The sequence below is a fragment of the Nerophis ophidion genome, linkage group LG14 (genome assembly GCF_033978795.1).
Source record: "Nerophis ophidion isolate RoL-2023_Sa linkage group LG14, RoL_Noph_v1.0, whole genome shotgun sequence".
Taxonomy (NCBI): domain Eukaryota; kingdom Metazoa; phylum Chordata; class Actinopteri; order Syngnathiformes; family Syngnathidae; genus Nerophis; species Nerophis ophidion.
In genome coordinates this window covers 21,465,874-21,491,698 of record NC_084624.1, presented here as the reverse complement: position 1 = coordinate 21,491,698, position 25,825 = coordinate 21,465,874, and the positions used below count along the sequence as shown (strand labels likewise).

The 25,825-nt window shown below is 40.1% G+C and overlaps 1 protein-coding gene across 1 annotated transcript in view; it reads right to left on the bottom strand.

The window, feature by feature from the left end:
• LOC133568280 (ephrin type-B receptor 1-B) overlaps positions 1-25,825 on the bottom strand; it is a 576,210-nt gene that overhangs the window by 122,271 nt on the left and 428,114 nt on the right.

Below are 25,825 nucleotides of genomic sequence, written 5' to 3'. Positions count from 1 at the left end.
TATTTGCACACAAAAAAAAAGTTTATCAGTTTGAACATCAAATATGTTGTCTTTGTAGCATATTCGCCGTGGCTTGCTGGGGCAGCGGGCTAAGAGTGAGGGATACATACAGACTGGACAAGCTGGTACAGAAGGCCAGTAAAGTGGTGGGGGTGGAGCTGGACTCTCTGGCGGTGGTGTCAGAGAGGAGAAGTCCAGCAAAACTCCTAGCCATTATGGACAACACCTCCCACCCACTACACTCGGACCTTGCGGAGAGAATGAGCACGTTCAGGGGAAGGCTCAGACTCCCAAAATGCAACACAGAACGACACAGGAGGTCCTTCATACCGACAGCCATCAGACTGTATAATGCATATGTTCCTTCTTGACTGCACTTAAATGTAGAATATAGGTAGAATATATGTAAAATATATTTATAGTATTCATATATCATATATTATATATGATATATTGTATATGTTATATTATTTATTATTATCATTGTTTATTGTGAGCAAGCTGTGGTGCTGAATTTCCCCCAGGGATCCATAAAGTACATTCTATTCTATTCTATATTCAACTGAATATGGGTTGAAAATTATTTACAAATCATAGTATTCTGTTTATATTTACATATAACACAATTTCCCAACTAATATGGAAACGGGATTTGTAAATGCTAGTGCCTTTATCTTGACATAATGATACGCGCTCGGCATCATGATTTTTTTTTCATACTTGAAATAAGAAATTATTACTTTAAAAAGTAGTTTTATACTTGTGAGTGTTGACTGATTGATTGCTTGAAACTTCTATTGGTAGATTGCACAGTACAGTACATATTCCGTACAATTGACAACTAAATGGTAACACCGGAATAAGTTTTTGAACTTGTAAATCAATTCATGGTATGATGAATGATGGTTGATGACACAGCTTTGCAACAGTTGATATTCTAGTTTCAAGCATGTTTTACTCAATATAGGTCATAAAATCTAGGCAACAAGCTGTATTATTTTACGGAGATTAGGACCAAAACCCTTGAAACAAGTAAAACACTAATATAAAATCTGCTTCGTGAGAAGAATTATCTTATCAGAAAGAAAATAAGCAAATCTCACCCTAATTTGAGATATTTAATCTTACCTAGATTTCAGTTTTTGCAGTGCATTAATAACCACCTGACTTAATTTGATAATGTGATCTCAACATATCCATAGTATATACCCTTCCAATGTTTATCCGGGAATACCACAAACCTGAATAACGTTAAAATGATTTCAATATGAGTGAAATACCAATTGGTAGACTACAACAAACAAAAATATATATCTTAGCTAGCATAATGTTAAACAGAGCCCCACTTCTCCCTCATGAAAACACTAATACTTGCTAATTGGCGAGACACCATTTTTAAAAAGTTTGACTCCAACTCCAACTTCAGTCTACTGAATATTAGAGCAGACTTCTTTTTAGTGCAGAGAGACATATTTAACAAAATTAAAACATAAATTAGCAAACCCAGTTTCCACCAAATCTCGTATGCTTGTCTTGCAGAAATACATATATAAATAAATGGATTGTACTTGTATCGCACTTTTCTACTTTCAAAGTACTCAAAGCGCTTTGACACTACTTCCATATTTACCCATTCACACACACATTCACACACTGATGGAGGGAGCTGCCATGCAAAGTGCTAACCAGCACCCATCAGGAGCAAGGGTGAAGTGTCTTGCTCAGGACACAACGGACGTGACGAGGTTGGTACTAGGTGGGAATTGAACTAGGGACCCTCAGGTTGCTTTTCCCACTTTACCACTGCGCCACGCCAGTGCATTTAGGCTGTGTGCCAAAAGGAACGCTGGCAATGTGAAGGGACAGATGTTTTCTATCATATTCTTATCAGTGAAATAGGCTAGGAATAAGTTTGCGGTAAAAATCCATATGAGATGACCTGTCATTCAAAACGTATATTTAATATGTGTTTCTTCATGGAAAATGACTACCCTCACCCACCTGAGTCAAAGCTGTTGGCCGCTATCTCTGCAATTTAGCCTCCAACAAATAATCAGAGTTTGAAACATTCTGCTCACAGAAGGTGACCAGAATGCCATTTATGCTGTTTGTTTACAACTGTGTAGAATGCTAACGTGGGGAATTCGGACTATTTTGGACTGGTAGTAACAAGGGGAAATTACACTCCAACGACTGTCATTGGCTTTGACAGTTAGGAATGCTCATTTGCATTAAAACAGTTGTTTTTCTCACTATGTTTGGGATAATCCATCGTTCCCCAGACACCCTCCTGGTTTTTGGTGTATAAATAGTTGGGGTTTTGGCATCAACCTTTGGACTAGATCTGACCAATCTAAGTCTAAGACTAGATCTGACCAATTTAAAGGCCTACTGAAATGAGATTTTCTTATTTAAACGGGGATAGCAGGTCCATTCTATGTGTCATACTTGATCATTCCGAGATATTGCCATATTTTTGCTGAAAGGATTTAGTAGAGAACATCGACAATAAAGTTCGCAACTTTTGGTTGCTAATAAAAAAGCCTTGCCTCTACTGGAAGTCGCAGACGATGACGTCACAAGGGTGAGGGCTCCTCATATCCTCACATTGTTTATAATGGGAGCCTCCAACAAAAAGAGCTATTCGGACAAAGAAAACAACAATTTCCCCATTAATTTGAGCAAGGATGGAAGATTTGTGGCGGAGGACATTGATAGCAAAGGACTAGAAAAAGAAAAAAAATAAATAAAGTAAAATAAAAAAAGGCGATTGCATTGTGAGCGATTCAGATGTTTTTAAACACATTTACTAGGATAATTCTGGAAGATCCGTTATCTGCTTATTGTTTTAATAGTGTTTTAGTGAGATTTTAAAGATTGTAAAGACATACCTCGAGGTCGGATGGCTGCGGTGAACACGCAATGTCTCAGAGAGAAGCCGAGGAGCCAAGCTCACAGCTGCCTTTTTTGACATGACAGCTGCTGCAGGACAACGAATAATCCGTTGATGTCTCCGTTGAGATATATATCACAATTTCCCCATCCAAAAACATGCTGGTTGACGTAGAGAAAACATGTTCGCTTGACCGTTCCGCTTCACAACAAACAAACAAAACACTGGCTGTGTCTCAGAGCTAAAGACAGCTGCAATACACCGCTTTCCACCAACAGCATTGTTTTTTATAGTCTCCATTATTAAATGAACAAATTGCAAAAGATTCAGCAACACAGATGTCCAAAATACTGTTTAATTACGCCATGAACAGAGACGGCTTTTAGCCGTGTTTGGTGCAGCGCTAATATTTCCTTAAAGTCCGTGACCTCACGCGTACGCGTCATCATTCCGCGACGTTTTCAACAAGAAACTCGCGGGAAATTTAAAATTGCAATTTAGTAAACTAAAAATGCCGTATTGGCATATGTTGCAATGTTAATATTTCATCCTTGATATATAAACTATCAGACTGCGTGGTGGGTAGTAGTGGGTTTCAGTAGGCCTTTAAGGCCCCGTTTACACTAAGCCGGATAAAGTTATCTAAGATATCCACCTAACCTTATCCGTGTCCACACACAACAATGCCACCGTTTAAGACCCCAGTCCTCCGGCGCAACGCGACCAAGTACGAATGCGCGGAAAATGCGCATGTCATAGTCACCTACAGTGTTACTTTTCGTGCAAGTTCTTAAATGTAACTTATCTGAACCATATCCAGTGTTGTGGTATTTCAATGAACTGGAATCCAGTGTGCTGTGGAGCCCCATTGTAGTGAATCACACCTGAACCATCATAAATCAATCAAATCTGTATTAAACACGTAAACAATTTGATAAAGAACATTTGACAACAATCAATCTAGGGATTTTCATTGTCCATTCCTTTTTGGTGACTATATACTCTGGACCTAGATGTTGAGTCTGCGACATACATGGCGGAAAATAACTGACACAGTCTGCTTTGCCAGTGTAAATGCGTTCACAGTTTTTTCCTCGACGGCCAGGTAATACAAAGCACGCACTACCAGTTTCATCACATCTACGGGGGCTTGCATTCTCGCTGTCTCTTCTTCGACAAAAGGATAAAGTTTTTCGGTAAGTAGAATCACAGCTGACCCGGCCGGACAATGTAAATTGCCCATTACCTCCCTGCTTGGCACTCGGCATTAAGGGTTGAAATTGGGGGTTGAATCACCCAAAAATATTCCCGAGCGCGGCACCACTGCTGCCCACTGCTCCCCTCACCTCCCAGGGGGTGATCAAGGGTGATGGGTCAAATGCAGGGAATAATTTCGCCACACCTAGTGTGTGTGTGACAATCATTGGTACTTTAACTTTAAATTTAAAGTTCTCTTGCCATCTGAGACGTGTTGTATCCCAAATAGCTGCAATTGCTTTCTCTTAAGGTATTCATGTGTGATTTCCACAAGCGTCTGTACATGTAGAAGAAGGAGAAACACGGCACGTCCGGATGACTCGCCTTCATCTTTCCAGAGGTTACCTCCGAGTTACAAAACTACTTCATTATAAAGCTGGCTGTGGCGTCTTCTTTCTGATGTCACTTGCAATGTGGGGCACGGTCTTTCTGGCGTCACTTCCTCTCTGAACTCACTTTGTAAACTATCAATGAGTCCATACAAAGAAAGCTAAGTGCCGGAGATTCAAGAAATACACGGCGCACTTACCCGTGTAAAGAATTGTCCAGGGAAGGGGACATTAAAGACCTACTGAAACCCGCTACTACCCACCACACAGTGTGAGAATTTATATATCAATGATGAAATAAAAACATTGCAACACATGCCAATACGGCCTTTTTAGTTTACTAAATTACAAATTTAAATTTCCCGGGAGTTTCGTCCTGGAAACGTCGTGTAATGATGATTTGTACGCAAGACGGGTTTTTAGGAAGTATGAGCGCTGCACACACACACAGCTAAATGTTGTCTGCTTAAACGGCATAATTACCCAGTTTTTTGGAGATCTGTGTTGCTGAATCTTTTGCAATTTGTTCAATTAATATTGGAGAAGTCACAGTAGAAAGATGGAGTTGGGAAGCTTTAGCCTTTAGCCATACAAACACACGGTGATTCCTTGTTTAAAATTCCCGGAGGTGAAACGTTACTATGGATCAGAGCGCGGTCAAGCGAACATGAATCAAGACGGAATGTCAACAAGCAGGTTTCGGTGAGAAAATTGTGGTTAAAAAGTCGCTCCTAACCGGAGAAAAGCTGAGCTTGTGTCGTCAACAGCTGCCATCGACTTCCCTGAGACATTGGCGTCAAGACACCCGTGAAGACACCCCTCCGACAATCAGGTAATATTAAACTCAGTAAAACACTAGCAACACAATAGAAAGATAAGGGATTTCCCAGAATTATCCTATTAAATGTGTCTAAAAACATTGGAATCCGTCCCAATGCAATCCCATTGTTTTTTTAACTTGTTTTATTTAAAAAAAGGAAAAAAATTGTAGTCCGTCGCAATCAATAACCTCAAACACGAAACTTTCATCCTCGCTCAAATTAATGGGGAAATTGTCGTTTTCTCGGTTCGAATAGCACTTTTTGTTGGAGGCTCCCATTAAAAATAATGTGAATATGTGAGGAGCCTTCACACGGGTGACGTCATCGTCTGCGACACCAAAAGTTGCGAACTTTATCGTGGATGTTCTCTATTAAATCCTTTCAGCAAAAATATGGCAATATCGTGAAATGATCAAGTATGACACAAAGAATGGACCTGCTATCCCCGTTTAAATAAGAAAATCTCATTTCAGTAGGCCTTTAAACACTTGTTTAGTGTGGCTGAAACGGGGCTTAGGCTAAATAATTATTAGTTTAAGGGGTAAATAACTTAGTGTAGACATGGCCTTAGACTAGAGCTGACTTTTGGAAAAAAACATTATTCTTTTACAGCAGAGGTCTCAGACATGCGGCCCGCAAGACGTTATTCTGCAGCCCCCACATTAATATGGAAGTTTAATGTTAGTGCGGCCCGCAAGTTTTATATGAATGGCGCTTGACAGCGTTGTGTGCGGAGCTGAAGGAATCTACCGATCACGGTGTGGTATTTGGCTCTCCTAGGGCGGAACATTGACGTCACTTGCGTGATGCAAGCAGAGAAACGTTTCGCCACTTTTCCACGATACCCGCACGCGCTCTTCTTCCCTCGCTCGCCCGCTCGCTCTCCCTCTCTCGAGCTCTTTCTGTCACTGTGTGTGTCTCTCTCTCGCTCCCTCTCCCGGCACCGCTGTAACAGTCCGGGCTGGGGAGACGAGCGGTCCGGTAGCTTCCGAAGCATTTGGCCGAAGGACCGGGCAACAAAACGAAACTGTGGTGCATTGGACCCCAACGCTGATACTCGGACAGAGAGTCGATGGGCGAATCGGACGTGGAACAGCCTGTTCAGGTCTAATTGTGCTACCGTAACTGTAAACTTCATAGTGTGCACATAACCACATTCTCGCTGCCGACATGGCGACATACAACCTTCACCGGGTCTCGTCACTACTGTTGCATGCTGGGTAGTGTAGTTCTTATATTCCCTAGCTCATAACATCACAGTAAGTATGTGCATACATTGTTGCTGACTGGAGAAATGGCAATATTATTGTTATTACTTATGAGTGATTTATTAACTTAATTCTCACTTTGTTCATTAATTTTTAGATTTTGGTTTGTGTTGAAAATATGAATAAAAACATTTTAAAATATTTTTTAAGAAATATTTTCTCGCGGCCCAGCCTCACCCAGACTCTGCATCCAGTGGCCCCCAAGCAAATTGAGTTTAAGACCCCTGTTTTACAGTATTTGGGTCAGTTTGCCAGTACACTGCAAAAACTAAATGGTAAATGTGTTGTACTTGTATAGGGCTTTTCTACCTTTTTTTTAAGGAACTGAAAGCGCTTTGACACCATTTCCACATTCACCCTTAAACACACTGATGGCGGCAGCTGCCATGCACGGCGCTAACCAGGACCCATCAGGAGCAAGGGTGAAGTGTCTTGCTGAAGGACAAAACAGACGTAACTAGGATGGTAGAAGGTGGGGATTGAACCAGTAACCCAAACATTGATGGCACAGCCACTCTCCCAACTTCGCCATGCCGTCCCCCCCAAAGAAGTACAAAACTGATTTTCACTACTTCTTGGAGCATAAGCCAAGGAAGAAGAGACATGTTGGCGTGTATCTGGATTAAGGTGATTAAGCCTAGTGGTTAGATCAGGGGTCACCAACCTTTTTGAAACCAAGAGCTACTTCTTGGGTACTGATTAATGCGAAGGGCTACCAGTTTGATACACACTTAAATAAATAGCCAGAAATATCCAATTTGCTCAATTTACCTTTAATAAATAAATGGGTATTTCTGTCTGTCATTCCGTCGTACATTTTTTTTCCTTTTACGGAAGATTTTTTGTAGAGAATAAATAATGAAAAAAAAAACACTTAATTGAAGGGTTTAAAAGAGGAGAAAACACGAAAAAAATTTAAATACAATTTTGAAACATAAATTATCTTCAATTTCGACTCTTTAAAATTCAAAATTCAACTGAAAAAAGAGGAGAAAAACTAGCTAATTGGGATCTTTTTGAAAAAATTCAAAAAAGAATTTATGGAACATCATTAGTAATTTTTCCTGACTAAGATTCATTTTAGAATGTTGATGACATGTTTTAAATAGGTTAAACTCCAATCTGCATTTTTTCAGAATATATAACAAATTGGACCAAGCTATATTTCTAACAAAGACAAATCATTATTTAATCTAGATTTTCCAAAACAAAAATTTTAAAAGAAATTCAAAATACTTTGAAATAAGATTTAAATTTGATTCTAAAGATTTTCTAGATTTGCCAGAACAATGTTTTTGAATTTTAATCATAAGACGTTTGAAGAAATATTTCACAAATATTCTTCGTCGAAAAAACAGAAGCTAAAATGAAGAATGAAATTGAAATGTATTTATTATTCTTTACAATAAAAAATAATACTTTTAACATTGATTTAAATTGTCAGGAAAGAAGAGGAAGGAATTTAAAAGATAAAAAAGTGTATGTGATTAAAAATCCTAAAATCATTTTTATGGTTGTATTTTTCTCTAAAATTGTCTTTCTGAGAGTTATAAGAAGCAAAGTAAAAAAGATAAATTAATTTATTTCAACAAGTGAAGACCAAGTCTTTAAAATATTTTTGGGGATTTTCAAATTCTATTTGAGTTTTGTCTCTCTTAGAATTAAAAATGTTGAGCAAATCGAGACCAGCTTGCTAGTAAATAAATAAAATAAAACAAATAGAGGCAACTCACTGGTAAGTGCTGCTATTTGAGCTATTTTTAGAACAGGCCAGCGGGCTACTCATCTGGTCCCTACGGGCTACCTGGTGCCCGCGTGCACCGCATTGGTAACCCCTGGTTTAGAGTGTCCGCCCTGAGATCGGTAGGTCGTGAGTTCAAATCCCGGCCGAGTCATACTAAAGACTATAAAAATGGGACCCATTGACTCCCTGCATGGCACTCAGCATTAAGGGTTGGAATTGGGGTTAAATAACCATAAATGATTCCCGGGCGCGGCACCTCTGCCGCCCACTGCTCCCCTCACCTCCCAGGGGGTGATCAAGGGTGATAGGTCAAATGCAGAGAATAATTTCGCCACTTCTAGTGTGTGTGTGAAAATCATTGGTACTTTAACTTTAAATAGCAAGGCCAAAAAAGCCCTCATGATTCTACATGAACCTGGGAGTAGCTTGCTAAAACTCTTGAACTGATGGACAATTTAAGACCAGGACAAATATTTCAACAGCTTCATCTTTTGCAGACGTGTTCCATTAAGTCAGGGGTCGGCAACCCAAAATGTTGAAAGAGCCATATTGGACCAAAAATACAAAAACAAATCTGTCTGAAGCCACAAAAAATTAAAAGCCATATTACATACAGATAGTGTGTCATGAGATATAAATTGAATTACGAAGACTTAAAGGAAACTACATGAGCTCAAATATAGCTACAAATGAGGCATAATGATGCAATATGTACATATAGCTAGCCCAAATAGCATGTTAGCATCGATTAGCTTGCAGTCATGCAGGGACCAAATATGTCAATAACATCAACAAAACTCACCTTTGTACATTCACGCACAACGTTAAAAGTTTGGTGGACAAAATGAGACGGAAAAAAAGTGACATAAAACACGTCCTAGAAAAGTCGGAGAAAGTTGTACATGCAAAAAAACTACTAGGACAGCCAAAATTAGTAGGACAAAACGGCGCTCGCCAAATACTCGAATCTGTGAAGCATGTTTAATATAAAAAGTGTGCTTTATAGCAATTAGTTAGGTTTGTGTCATGTTTGTCCTCCTACAGAAACCATATTAAAACAAAAAATATATTTTCTCCCCCTCATTTTTTTCCGTTTTTCATACATTTTGGAAAAATCTCCAGAGAGCCACTAGGGCGACGCTAAAGAGCCGCATGCGGCTTTAGAGCCGCGGGTTGCCGACCCCCGCACAAGTGATGTCATGCCACACCTCAGATAAATACATCTATTGGTGGACTTGCACATGGTACTTCAGGACAGACAATACACAACCAGGCCAAGTCTGAAGTGCATGCTTGTGTGCGCACGCCTTCTGCGTGGCAGTGAGCAATGGACTGTGACGGCTAAAGAAAACATACAGATGTCTGGGCTGAGAAGCGCTGAGTGAAATCCGGCGAGCTTTCGCAGCGCTGACAGGTGGTGTTTGATAAACTGAGAGCGACACAGGAAGGGAGACAAGGTGCGACTGATGCGAGAGAGAATGAAGGGATGGAGGGGCTCTCATATTTACCGTATTTTTCGGATTATAAATTTCTCCGGAGTATATGTCGCACCGGCCGAAAATGCATACTAAAGAAGGAAAAAAACATATATACGTTGCATATTTGGGGGAAGTTTATTTGATAAACTCCAACAGCAAGAATAGACATTTGCAAGGCAATTTAAAATAAGTAAAGAATAGTGAACAACAGGCTGAATAAGTGTACGTTATATGAGGCATAAATAACCAACTGAGATGGTGCCTGGTATGTTAACGTAACATATTATGGTAAGAGTCATTCAAATAACTATAACATATAGAACATGCTATACGTTTACCAAAGAATCTGTCACTCTTAATCGATAAATCCGATGAAATCTTCTTCCTCGATGTCGCTTCTAAACAACTCTGCCAACTCCAAAGGTATGCAGCGCTTCCTCTTGTCGTTTTCTGCTGCATATTTCACTACGTCCAGTTTGTAATCTGCAGTACATGATCTCCTTTTCGGTGCCACTTTTGTTCCGCCATTCTCAGTTTTTATAAGTTACCACCAACTTTTGAAATGATCCATTTTAAAGGCTACGGCAGTAGCATATAGCATATAGCAGTTAGCATCCCATGACCCACAATGCACTTAAGCCATGACCCTCCCCCGCAGAATTCTTATTGGCTGACGTGTGTGTGACGTTTGCTGACATTTTCTTCGTCTCTTCCGCGAACGAGATAAATAATTTTATTTGATATTTTATGGTAATGTGTAAATAATTTCACACATAAGTCGCTCCGGAGTATATGTCACACCTCCGGCCAAATTATGAAAAAAACTGCAACTTATTTAATCCGGAAAATACGGTAAAAGTGGCCATAGCTGTATGACCAGTCGCTATTGCTTATGAAACCCAAATACAGTGGAACCTCTTTTAGCACCGAACAGCACAGTGGGCATATAAAGCAGGGGTCCTCAATCACATTTGTCCAAGGGCCAGAATTATTCTCAACACACACTTTACAGGCCAGCATTATCAAAATGTAATTAAAATTATGGACACATCATATCTATAATTGTAATAAAACTTACCGTATTTCCTTGAATAGCCGCCGGGGCGCTAATTAATTCAAAACCTCTTCTCATTCCTGCGCCTATTCAAGGCATGCGGTAATAGTAAGCAGGCGCTAATAACTTTAAAACCTCTTCTCACCCCGGCGCTTACCAATGGCATTAAGTAAAAAATTGAGTGTGATGTGAGGATACCATCAAGGAGAGCACATTTAATAAAAAATAACATTATTATGGTTATTATTTTCAGCACTGAAGGCTTGGAATAACCTACAATTGACACATGCATTTCGCTGTTTCTATCGTCACACGGACGAGATTGTAAGGCATACTGGGTGATACGAGTTACACTGAAGGTTGTGATATAAACAAGTTTAACACTCTTACTAATATGTGCCACAATGTGAACCCACACCAAACAAGAATGACAAACACATTTCTGGAGAACATCTGCTCTGAAACTCATTATAAACGCAACATAACAATTACCCAGAATGCAATGCATCCATGACTCTTACTACTTATATTATACACTCCCGCGCCCCCAACCCCGCCCACCTCAACCGACGCACAGAGAGGTTGGGTGGGTTTAGTGCTAACAGGGTGTATAATATAAGCAGTAAGAGTCATGGCACATATTAGTAAAATGTTAAAGTTCTTTATATCACAACCTTCAGTGTAACCGGTGTGGCTGATGAACAAGACCTGTGGTTTACACAATAGTACAAGCAAAAGAAACTCTTTACACTGTATAATTTCATTGTACATTTCAAAAGAGTTATGCGGCTCCTGTTGTCATTGTGAAATAGGTCAAATTGGCTCGGAGAATGGTAAAGGTTGCCGACTATGCTGACGTCACGGCGGTAATAGTAAGCATGCGCTAATAATTTTGGGAAGCAAGTTTGACCCGGCAGTAGTTCAAGGCAGGCGCATAATACATGCCCAGCGGCAATTCAAGGAAATACGGTATATAGACTATAAAAAAATTAATAAAAACAGAATAATAATGCCCCCCCCCCCCCCCCCCACACACACACACACACCGCCCCCCCCCATCACACACACACACACACCGTCCCGCGTCAAAGTCGCGTCGTGTCATTGCTGGTTTACAAGCATGTTTGGTCGCACACCCACATGGAGTACTTACAAGCAGACACAGTGTGTGGACAGAAAAAGGAGAACGGACGCATTTTGGCTTAACAACTAACAATAATGATGAAGTTATAACACTGAAACACCCTCAGGTAGAGGTGCTATAACACATGGCTAGCTAGCTAGCGGCTAACATCCATCCGCCATCTGCAGTGTTTTAGCGACTTCTAAATAACAAATCCTCGCCTCCATGATGACAAATAAAGTACGTTTTTTTTACAAGTATCATCCCTGCAGGACGAGGAATAGATAAACATGCTTCACTACACACCGTAGCTCACCGGCATCAAAATGTAAACAGACACCATTGGTGGATCGACACCTGACAGCCACTGTAAATATCAAGTACAGGCACGTATCTAGTCGATACTACTATGATTACGTCAATATTTTTGGGCATCACATCTTCTTTTTTTTTTTTTTAAATGTATATTATGTTTATAAACTCAGGAAATACGTCCCTGGAAACATGAGGACTTTGAATATGGCCAATGTATGATCCTGTAACTACTAGGTATCGGATTGATACACAAATGTGTCGTATCATCCAAAATTAATGTAAAGTATCAAACAACAGAACAATTAGTGATTATTACATTTTAACAGGAGTGTAGATAGAACATGTTAAAAGAGAAAGTAAGCAGATATTAACAGTAAATGAAAAAGTAGATTAATAATGAATTTTCTACCACTTGTCCTTAATATTGTTGACAAAATAATAGAATGATAAATCAATCAATCAATCAATGTTTACTTATATAGCCCTAAATCACTAGTGTCTCAAAGGGCTGCACAAACCACTACGACATCCTCGGTAGGCCCACATAAGGGCAAGGAAAACTCACACCCAGTGGGACGTCGGTGACAATGATGACTATAAGAACCTTGGAGAGGAGGAAAGCAATGGATGTCGAGCTGGTCTAACATGATACTGTGAACGTTCAATCCATAATGGATCCAACATAGTCGCAAGAGTCCAGTCCAAAAATAAATGACGCAACATGTTTCTGCATATGTCAGCAGACTAATTAGGGGTCTTGGTTTGTTTACTTACTACTAAAATACAAGTTGTCTAGTATGTTCACTATTTTATTGAAGAACTAAATTGCAATAAGAAACATATGTTTAATGTAGCCTAAGCTTTTTTGTTAAAATAAAGCCAATAATGTATTTTTTTTTGTGGTCCCCTTTATTTAGAAAAGTACCGAAAAGTATTGAAATAATTTTAGTACTGGTACCAAAATCATGGTATCGTTACAACACTAGTACAGACTGAATTCTGATTGATTCACTTAAAATGAAAAATAAAAATGTTGATACATTTTGTTGAACATGACATCAGGTACGGTTGCAAACTCAGCACATACGGTTGCAAACACAGCGGACTTGGTTGGACTGGCTTGAGGTGAAGCTAAAATGTTTCATGTCAACAAAGCAAAAAAAGACATTCTTTTTTTTGCCTAGTAAAGTGTAACAAAATAGTGCAAAGTGTGAAAATGTAAACAGAGAAACCTGAGATGAACATTTTTTGTGCAGTCTATAAAATAGATTTGTTGCCTATGATTTACTAAGACTGGGTGTACCATTGAAAAGTGGTGCAGACCGCCTTATTTAAATGAGTGTGTATTATACGGGGCATCACCATGGAGACACATTCATGTTATTATACCTGTGGCGTTTTGTCAGGTTTTCAAACATACTGGAGATGCTTACCACTTTTTATGGACATTTTAGAAGCAGTCCTGCAGCACATCTTGTTAATGACGACTGGGACGCGATAATGGATTGCACGCCTTATTCTGCTCACTTAACACGCAAATAACTTTGCACGCTTAAGACGCAATTGACTTTGCACACGTTTAGTAGATCAGCTTTGCCATCAAGTTTTCACATGTTTTTACATCACGCAAACCTTTAGTAAAACAGGCTTCTAATGTGTTATAAGTACAATACTTACAGTATAAACACTTTGTAAAGTACAGTAAAAGAAAAGACTGGCATATTCAGCTTAGTGGTAGACAGTAGCAACTCCCATGGTCTATATACTACTGTCATCCAAAATCTTAGGATTACAACTGCATGCAAAATCTGCTATATATAATACTTGCAAATTAGACTCAGAAGTGAAAGAAAAAATAATATTCTCTAGCGGGTGACTTTTCAAATGATGCTACATATTAGCGGTAATGCTACTTTTTATAGCAACGCTTTTCACCCCCACACTTGACAAATTACGGTTGCCTGTTCGACATATTAACACGTGAAGCCGAACCACTGCCAGACGATCGAAACCCTGCTGTTTTATTGGGAATTTTGTCTTCCTTCATTTGTTACCAGATCTGACCTTCTTGCTCTCGTACGGCTACGTTAGCAGCTAACATTAGCCACGCCGCTACCTCTCTGCCCTGCGAGGACGTGTATGTGACGTATGACGTGACAGTTTGTGACGTATGTAAGAATGTGCGCCTGCTTGTCTGTGAGAAGGAGAGACAGGAAAGAGTGAGAAGAGCCTGAATGCCCGCAGCTAAAAATCCTGCGTGTGAACGTATACTCGAATATTACGATAAAGTCATTTTCTATATCGCACAGAGACATATATATCCTATATATCGATATATCGCCCAGCCCTACGTGGAATCTTATCAATTCCCAACCCTATATGAGGACAGCTGAAATGCAGAGCAGATACATTCCATTTGCATGAATTCCATGGCATTTTTCAATTCAAACTGTTCAACATTAAGCGACTGAGGCAGGCTGCCTAAATGCCTGTCTTAAACTACACATCTATATATTTGCCCATTTTCAAGGGATTTTGGCAGCCGAAACCGAGCTAGATTTTGCAAGCTGCAGGCAAATCATCTGCTGCTAAACCCAAAGCCCCGTGTAGAATGAGCCGATGGGATTAGAGTGACAAAAAAACATTCTTTGGAGGGAGGCGTGGGGGCCGGCCAGGATGTATGAGGACACTCCATGTGACAGGACTTGCTCGCACATTTATCAAGGAATACAGTGTGAGGGGTGACTACAGCTCGCAGGTGGTCTTTCAGTTTTTTTGCTACAGAATCAGGTGAGCGAGGAACCGAAAGGGTGGCCTGGTCGCACCCTGACAGCTGGGACTCGCACTGCAACAACCTGTTCAGTGTTTAACAGTAGCCTGTTGCAAGCTGCCTTCCCCCATTATAAACGGAGAGCCATCAGTCACCTTAGCGAGACGGCAATCACCATCTTTTTCCTCACACCTGTCAATCAAACTGCCAGCCTATGTTTGTGCAAATGTGGCACAAGGACACTGTGGAAGTGTACGGAAAATAAATGGATTCGGAGGGTTGTTGATTGGCAGGAAGGTGGAACGTAGCGCAAGCGTCAGCAGCTTCCAGCCACCTGCAGCTAATTGCTCCGACAAATGCCGTGCGTTGGAAGCGAGCCAGCGGATGTAAACAATGGCTATGAATTGCACGGACCTCTTTTTTGTGTGTAAACGTTATACCGTAACATCTGCTCCGCTCATGTCGAAGCCAGAATGATCAACCTTTACCATTATGGTTATCATGAATGCCATACGTCAATATTTACACAATACACAACAGGTCATTGATCCGTTAAGACGTGGGCAGTTCAAAACCTTTTCCTGACCGTCACTAAGGTTGCACAAGTCATAAACACACTCATCTGTTGCTCAAAAAAGTTAATTATGTCTTCTTGTTCATACACTTTTCAAATGTTCTTGTAATCTGTCAGTGTTTTCGGTATATTAGATTAGTGCTTCTCAAATGGGGGTTCGCGTACCCCTGGGGGTACTTGAAGGTATGCCAAGGGGTACTTGAAATTTTTTTAAAACATTGTAAAAATATCAACAATTCAAAAATCCTTTATAAATATATTTATTGAATAATACTTCAATAAAATATGAATGTAAGTTCATAAACTGTGAAAAGAAATGCAAAAATGCAATATTCAGTGTTGACAGCTAGATTTTTTTGTGGACATGTTCCATAAATATTGATGTTAAAGATTTATTTTTTTGTGAAGAAATGTTTAGAATTAAGTTCATGAATCCAGCTAGATCTCTATTACAATCCCCAAAGAGGGCACTTTAAGTTGATAATTACTTCTATGTGTAGAAATATTTATTTATAATTGAATCACTTGTTTAGTTTTCAACTAGTTTTTGTCACAACTGGACTTGGATTAAAGTTGTTTTTTCGATGCAGAGAATGATTTGCACGGGCGAGACGAGACTGTGAGTACATCTTTTATTTATATAATATATACAAAACAGGGAAAACAAAATCACTTGCTCGATGGCAAGAAAGACAATTAACTATAAACTTAAACAACACGATGGCATGACTATATACAAACGAAACAAAAGGCACTAGCTGTGGCATAAACAAAACAATACTAGCACTGAGGCATATATACAAAAACTTACTTGGAGTGAAACAAGGGGCATGAATAACGAGGTGTTCGAGGACCTGAAGGTAGCGCAGCATGGGTAGGGTGCGTGCGTGTGTGAAGATCCCAGAATGAAGACAAGAAAAAGAGTGACTTAAGTAGCTATGATAATTAGTGAAAACAGGTGTGAGGCTGAGGACAAGGGACGTGACATGACAGGTGAAAACTAATGAGTTGGCATGGAGACGAAAACAAACCAGGAAGTGCCAAGACAGAACTTAAATGTCCAAAAAACTAAACATAACCTAACCAAAACCAAAACATAAACTTACAGGTGTGACAGTTTTTAATTATTTGTATGTCTTTTTTTCCAAATAGTTCAAGAAAGACCACTACCAATGAGCAATATTTTGCACTGTTGTACATTTTAACAAATCAGAAACTGTGCTGTATTTTACTTCTTTATCTCTTTTTTTCCAACCAAAAATGCTTTGCTCTGATTAGGGGGTACTTGAATTAAAAAAATGTTCACAGGGGGTACATCACTGAAAAAAGGTTGAGAACCACTGTATTAGATGGAATTTGCAAGTAAAATTTCCATCTAATATACCGAAAACATTGTCTTAGTACCTGAAAATTTGAAAAGTACACTCATCTGTTGCACAACTTCACAGACGTCATCATATCTCGCAACAATATATAGCCGAAGGGTTAACTTTTTCTGTGTCTAATATGTACTGACAAATGATCTATTCTGGTGTAACTAGCGCTGGGCGATATGGCCTTTTTTTAATATCTGGATATTTTTAGGCCATATCGCGATACACGATATACATCTCGATATTTTGCCTTGGCTTTGAATTAAAACTTGATACATATAATCACAGCAGTATGATAATTCTATGTGTCTACATCAAAACATTCTTGTTTATGCTGCATTAATATGTTACTTTTAAACTTTCACGCACTTTCCTACTTTAATTCACCGCGGTCGTCCAGTCGAAAAGGAGGAGGATTAGCAGTCGTTTTTAAAAATGACTTTAAATGCTGTCAGATCCGACTGCAATCCTCCTTTTCAAGCTTCGAACTGTGCATGTTTGAGCTGGGGGGGGGGGTCTCCAGCTCCTGCCGAATTTTGGGAGATTTTCGGGAGAAAATTTCTTCCAGGAGGTTTTCAGGAGAAGCGCTGAATTCCGGGAGTCTCCCGGAAAATCCGGCAGGGTTGGCAAGTATGCATATTAGCAGTAATGCTACTTTTGTAGCAACGCTTTTGGCCAACACTTGACAAATTACGGTTGTCTGTTTGACATATTCCCACTTGAAGGCAAACCACAGCCAGACGATGAACCACCTGCTGTTTTTCTTGGGAATTAATTCTTCTTTCATTCGCATCTTCTTTCTCTCGTACTACCACTCGCAGGGCTCTGCTAGCATCACAGCTAACGTTACCCATGCTGCTACCTCTCTGCTCTGTGAGACATATAGATATGTGACGTATGACGTGACAGTATGTGACGTGTGTAAAAAGGTACGCTTGTCTGTGAGAAGGAGACACAAGAATGAGTGGGAAGAGCCTCTAGTGTAATGCCCGCAGCTAAAAGCAACTGCGTGAGGACGTATACTCGAATATCACGATTAAGTCATTTTCTATATCGCACAGAGACAAACCCACGATGTATGTTGATATATCGCCCACCCCTCGGTGTAACCATAGAAGCGTAGACATTTTTCTTTTGTGTTAAAGGTGGACAAGTACACTTTCAAAATTAAACATTTGGTCTACATGCAGTACCTAAAGCCGCTGTAAATAATAAAATAATAACACTTACTGTAAATAAATGTGAGTAAAAGAAAATTATTTTTTTCTGTCCAGGCTGCTGTGTACAATATGTCAAGAATCTGATGACAAGATCTATATTTTTGCGCCCATTATTAGCACAACAGGAATTGTTGGGATTTTCTTCTTTTAGTTTGTCAGTATATTGTGTATATTGTAGTGTCCCAGAAGAGTTAGTGCTGCAAAGGGTTCTGGGTATTTGTCCTGTTGTGTTTGTTGAGTTACAAATGTGTTTGTCATTCTTGTTTGGTGTGAATTCAAAGTGAGGCGCATATTTGTAACAGTGTTAAAGTTGTTTTTATGGCCACCCTCAGTGTGACCTGTATGGCTGTTGACCAAGTGTGCGTTGCATTCACTTCTGTGTGTGTAAAAGCTGCATATATTATGTGATGGGGCCGGCAAGCTGTTTGTATGGAGAAAAAGCGGACGTGACGACATGTTGTAGAGCAGTGGTCCCCAACCACCGGGCTGCGGCCCGATACCGGGCCGTGGCCCAATTGGTACCGGGCCGCAGAATAATTTTTTATATAAAAAAAAAAAAAATGTTTTATTTATTTTTTTATTAAATCAACATAAAAAACACAATATACACTTACAATTAGTGCAAAAACCACAAAAACCTCCCTTTTTCATGACAGAAATGTCCCTTTTTTATGACAAAGAAAAAAAAAGCTTTTTTGTCCCCACCCCCCCCGGGCCGCGGGACAAATTATTAAGCGTTGACCGGTCCGCGGATACAAAAAGGTTGGGGACCACTGTTGTAGAGGACACTAAAGGCATTGCCTATATGGCACGCCCCCCAATAGTGATGTCCGGGTGGTAATCAGGAGAAATTCTGGAGAATGGTTGCCCTGGGAGATTTTCGGGAGGGGCACTGAAATTCGAGGGTCTCCTGGGAAAGAGGGTTGGCAAGTATGACTAACACCTCTGCCACCGTGCTGCCCCTCTTTTTGTTTGTTTAGTCATTAAATACATTTTTTATTACACGCTAGATCCTCGTTTGTCTCCACTTAAAATTACAACAACCTTCGCCGTCTCACACTGACTGGAATTGTTTTGTGGGCCACCTCTCCAGAAAGCTAAGGACCAGGGGGATGGACTTCTCCCTTCACCTTAAACTTATTTTGTATAATCCAGAGAACATGCATCCTCTGCACCGCTCACCAAATCTGATTTTGTTTGCCGTCAAATGACACTGATTGGATATTTTTTGCCAGCCTAAACGCTCCAAAGTGCTTCAATTCTGATCTTTCTGCATCAGGAAGTAATTCGAATCCGATCTTTTCAAATGTGACTCCAGTAATATTACCAGACAGCAACTTTTCTGTCATCTTTGGGCGAGCTACGTCATTTGCGTTTGCGGGGAAAGACGCGACCCACCAGCGGAAGTGGATATTTCATCAAAACATTTGGTTGCAGTGAGCAAAGTCTTCTATTGGCGGCCAAACGTTCAGTCCATCACTAGTCAATAGTGCACAACTAGTAGGCTAGAAATTAGGTAATACTTGCCAACCTTGAGACCTCCGATTTCGAGAGGTGGGGGGTGGGTCGGAGGCGTGGTTTGAGGGCATGGTTGGGGCAGGGGGCGTGGTTAAGAGAGAGTATATTTACAGCCAATTCACCAACTATTTCATATATATATCATATATATATATATGTATGCAATACTTAACTTTCAGTGAATTCTAGCTATATATATTTATTTTATTATATATATAAATAAAAGAAATAGTTGAATTTCAGACGGGACTTATCAAATACACAGTAATAAAAACACAGTTGTTGTCCTAACTGTACTGTGCTTGCTGGTTACTAAAAACAACAACAACACTTACCTTTCACTATTTGAGTAACGTCACTTCCGAGTTACCAGAAGATGGCGCCAGTATGTGCTTTGCCGTGCCGTCTCTCGCTGTCAGCTCTGTTAGTTTTTGTGTTGTTTGTGTCTATTTTCGTCTCTGTCAGCTCACTGCTTGCATTCACTTTCCCACTGATATGATCAACTTCGACGTTGGTTTTTCGACGTCCCAGTCAGCTTTTTCACCTGACCGGATTCCTGCCTTCCTTTCCCGCCTCGTGGCTCCTCTCCCCCGCCACCTGCGGGCTGTGTGTCGGGCCCCACCTGGATTAGCTGCGCCCTCGGACGTGCTGGCCCCCGCCAGGTCCGGTCTTGTGAACGCAAGATCTTTGACGAACAAAACGTTTATCCTGAAAGATTTCTTCACTTCCCGCGAACTTGACTTCCTCTGTTTGACGGAAACATGGTTGAGAGCCGGTGAGTCCGCCCTTCTTAATGAACTTCTGCCTCCGGTGTGTTCCTACTTTAATTCTCCGTGGTCGTCCAGTCGAAAAGGAGGAGGATTAGCAGTCGTTTTTAAAAATGACTTTAAATGCCGTCAGATTCGCCTGCAATCCTCCCTTTCAAGCTTCGAACTGTGCATGTTTGAGCATATCTGCCTACATGTTACGTTCATTGTGTAAGTTGTGTACGTAAGTGAAAAATAAAACTAAGGTAGATCCACGCTGATGTCCGTGTCACCTCTACTTAACAGCCATACAAATATTACAACCCTTCCTAATATATTACACTATATGTATATATATATATATATATATATATATATATATATATATATTCATATTAATACTTTAATTAGATTTAACGTAAAAAACACCATTTTCAAGATGAGGCGACTTTGATTGATTGATTATTATATTAGTAGATTGCACAGTACAGTACATATTCCGTACAATTGACCACTAAATGGTAACACCCGAATAAGTTTTTCAACTTGTTTAAATTGGGGTCCACGTTAATCAATTCATAGCAACTTCCTTCTCCATTTGCCGAATCAAGTCAACTGCCTTTGTTTTCACTTTATCAAAGTGTGCATGTAGGTGACGTCGAGGCCACAATGGGGCCACATTGGGACATGTGTGCAATTATACTTCAGTCAGATAAAGATCACATTTTCCAGTCGGCTGAAAAAATCAGATTTAGAAAAAAAATCAGATTTGGGCCACTGCAGTGTAAACGTACTCAGAGTTAGAGGAGCTCTCTGCAGTTTTGAAGGACCTTCAGCAAAAAAAAAAAAAATTGTCAAAGATCCTCTCTTCGGCAGCAATGGAGTTTTTTTAAGAATCTGCTGCAAAAGTGTGAGTCTTACACACGTTTTTTGAAATGAACTCGCAGGCCACCGGTTGAAAAGCGCAAGTGATGACAAAATAGAGGACCTAAAATGGAACCTTGAGGAGCACCAAACCTATAACTAAAGAAATTCAACAAATGCAACACCCTAGTTTCATAAATCACATTATGAAAAAACATGTGTAATTGCCAAAAAGGAGGGGGTCTAAATAGGTGCCATGAGGAAATCCTCACTTATGTAAAATAAAAGTTACAATTGTTAAAATATCAATGCAAGGATGTGCCAGTGTGTTTACAGTGGGCCAAGAAGCATTGTAGTGTTTTCAGGAATATGCACCAAAAATATTTGCCTCCCAAGTTTTGCACTGAACTCGGGGACCGGTGGACTATGGATCCTGGGCCGCCAGGTCAACAGCCCTGGCCTGTACTGTATATACTGTAGTTCAGGTGTGCCCACATATTTTCTGCAGGCGAGCTACTTTCCAATTGACCAAGTGGAGGGGATCTACCTCATTCATATATATTATTTATATTGATTTATTTATGAAAGAGATGTGAACAAGTTAAAGGTGTTTAATGATAATACAAGAATGTTTAACATTCCTTTGTTTTTGAAGACAAGAATATAAGTTGGTGTATGACCTGATTCTGATGACGTGCATTGATTGGAATCAGACAGTAGTAGGGGTGTAACGGTACGTGTATTTGTATTGAACCGTTTCGGGACGGGGGTTCCGGTTCGATTCGGAGGTGTACAGAACGAGTTAAATGCCGCCTAAGTAGCCGCCTAAGCTAAAGTCTTAACAAGCTGCTCCGCTCCGTTCTGCCTCTGTCTCCTACACAGCACCCAGCATTGTCCCTCCCACACAACCATCTGATTGGTTACATATATAGCGGCAACAGCCAATCATCAGCGCGTATTCAGAGCGGTAACAACCAATCAGCAGTGCGTATTCAGAGCACATGTAGTAAGCACTTCAGTGTCGAACAGATAGGTGTTTAGCAGGTGAGCAGCAGACTCTCCCCACATTATAATAAACACCTCCCAGTCAACGTTCGAGATGACGTTCTAGAAACAAACTGCAGCTCAGCTCGCTCGCAGTCCTGGCTTGAGGTGAAGGCTAATTAACTTTTAACATAACGTTGGCTCATTTTGCAGTGTGTGTGTTAGCTCATTGTGCGGTGTGTATGTGTGTGTGTGTGTGTGTGTGTGTTTGTGTGTGCGTGCGTGTGTATGTATGCTAGTGATATAATAATGTAACTGCATCATAAAGCCTATATCAACTACATGGTGTTCAGGGATGAACAGTCTCTCCTATTGCTATTGTGCTATTTTTTTCAGCTATAGTTACATTAATCATTAGTAATGTAGCAGCCTAGTTTGAATGGCAGGGTCCCTGTTATCACATGTTGATAAAAATATAAAATCTACCTTATACAAATCAACTGCAGGCTTCCCAAATGCTGTAATGAATTAAGCATGATGAGTTGACTTGAAACTGTTTAATGTTGCATTTTTTATATCTAAAAGAAAAGTTTTGTCATTTTATTTAATCAAAGCAACAAGTTGAGGCAGTTTAATGTTGATTAACGTGGGCAGAATTATTATAGTGTTCCCAATGTTAAAAGGATAGAGCCATTGTTTACAAATTTCGTAAATAAATAACCAAAAAATTAATATTTAGTTTTTTTCTTACTGTACCGAAAATGAACCGAACCGTGACCTCTAAACCGAGGTATGTACTGAACCAACATTTCTGTGTATCGTTACACTCCTAGACAGTAGTGATGATAACATCCACATTTTCAAATGGAGGATAAAAAAAGTCCTCCTTTCTGTCCAATACCACATGAAAGTGCTTGCTTTTTGTTTGTCCGGCTTCCATACTCCTTTTTATACACTTTACAAGAAATACATCGGCGTCAAACTCCGTAGTTTGCTAACTTGTGTGCGTTAGCTTTCTGAGACTCTTACTTTGTTAAAGGGGAACATTATCACCAGACCTATGTAAGCGTCAATATATACCTTGATGTTGCAGAAAAAAGACCATATGTTTTTTTAAACGATTTCCAAACTCTAAAAGGGGGAATTTGGGGATTTAAACACCTTTCAATTGATAGCCTCTCAAGCGATGACCTTTCACCCGTGACGTCACAACATGAAGCAACCCGCCATTTTCTCAATCTTATTACACACACCAAGTCAAATCAGCTCTGTTTTTTTTCCGATATCCGCACAAGAATGTGTGGATATCCTGCGACACTCAAAGCAGATGCATTTCCAACGATAAAGTCAACGAAATCTGCAATATTGGAAAATACACCACCACTGAATCTGCCCGAGTGGGAGCTATTCAGGGACGACGACAGTCTCTTCCCGCAGACGAGCGAGGTAAACCCCCTGGATATAATTCATGCCACTTCTTTTTCCGACTCATTTTGTCCACCAAACTTATAAAGTTGTGCATGAAGGTGAGTTTTGTTGATGTTATTGACTTATGTGGCGTGTGCTAATCAGACATATTTGGTCACGGCATGAATGCAAGCTAATCGATGCTAACATGCTATTTAGGCTAGCTGTATGTACATATTGCATCATTATGCTTCATTTGTAGCTATATTTGCATACAGCCTTTCCCTCCCCCCACATTTAATGCCAAACAAACACATACCAATCGTTGGTTAGAAGGCGATCTCCAAATTCGTCCTCGCTTCCTCCCGTGCCGCTGTCTGTCGTGATATGGCTCAGTAGCTTCAGTTTCTTCTTCAATTTTGTTTTCGCTACCTGCCTCCACACTCCAACCATCCGTTTCAAAACATGCGTAATCTGTTGAATCGCTTACGGCGCTGAAATCCGAGTCAGAATCTGAGCTAATATCGCTATACCTTTCTGTGCTATCCACCATGTTTGTTTCTGTGTGAGCACGCTGTGCGTCACAGGATAATGGACGGGTGAATATAACGACGGTCAAAATCGGGCACTTTGAAGTTGTTTTTCGGGATATTGCGTGATGGGTAAAAAATTGAGAAAAACTTTGAAAAATAAAAAAAGCCACTGGGAACTGATTTTTATTGGTTTTAATCCTTCAGAAATTGTGATAATGTTCCCCTTTAACACAGGCAGGATGAAGCAGCGCTTTTATTGTGAAGACAGGAACTGTGCAGTCGGTCTTAAAGGGGAACATTATCACAATTTCAGAAGGGTTAAAACCAATACAAATCAGTTCCAAGTGGCTTATTTCATTTTTTGAAGTTTTTTTCAAAATTTTACCCGTCCTGGATTATCCCTAAAAAAAGCTTTAAGGTGCTTGATTTTCGCTATTTGCCACTGTCCATTTCCCTGTGACGTCACATAGCGATTCCAATACAAACAATGGCAAATAGCACAGCAAGATATAGCGACATTAGCTCGGATTCAGACTCGGATTTCAGAGGTTTAAGCGATTCAACAGATTACGCATGTATTGAAACAGATGGTTGGAGTATGGAGGCAGATAGCAAAAACGAAATTGAAGAAGAAACTGAAGCTATTGAGCAAATAGCTATTGACACTATTCGGCCATGCATGTCTGTCTTCGCATCGCCGGTAAAATGTGCGGACCAACCCGTCAGGACTTTCGCATTGACACTGGATCAACTTAAATCCGTCGATTGGTAAGTGTTTGTTTCACATTAAATGTGGGTGGAAGGAAACGCTGGATGTAAATATAGTTTCAAATGTACATACAGGTAGCCTAAATAGCAGCATCGATTAGCTGGCAGTCATGCCGCGACCAAATATGTCTGATTAGCACATAGGTCAATAAAATCAACAACACTCACCTTTGTGATTTCGTTGACTTTATCATTGGGAATGCATCTACTTTGAGTTTCGCAGGATATCCAGACATTCTTGCCATCTCTGTGCCATCTCTGTCGTAGCATCGCCGGTAAAAAACAAAATAGGGTCTTTCGCATCTCTGGACACTGGAGCAACTTAAATCCGTCGACTGGTATTTGTTTGTTTGTCTTTAAATGTGGATGGAGGGAAAGGCTGGATGTAAATATAGCTAAAAAATGAGGCATAATGCTGCAATATGTACACAGCTAGTCTAAATAGCATGTTAGCATCGATTAGCATGCCGTGCTAATCGATGCACATTCTACGTAAATCAACTTGAATCCGTCCCTGATCGTGTTGTTACACCGTCCGACAACACACCGACGAGGTATGATGTCTCCAAAGTATCGGAAAATTGTCGCAAAAACGGAAAGTAACAGAGCTGATTTGACTCGATGCGTGTGATGTGGTAGGGAAAAATGGCGTTGAGTACCGATGTGACGTCACGTTCTGACATCGTCGCTCAGAAAGGGATAAACAGAAACACATGTAATTCGCCAAAATTCACCCATTTAGAGTTCGGAAATCGGTTAAAAAAATATATGGTCTTTTTTCTGCAA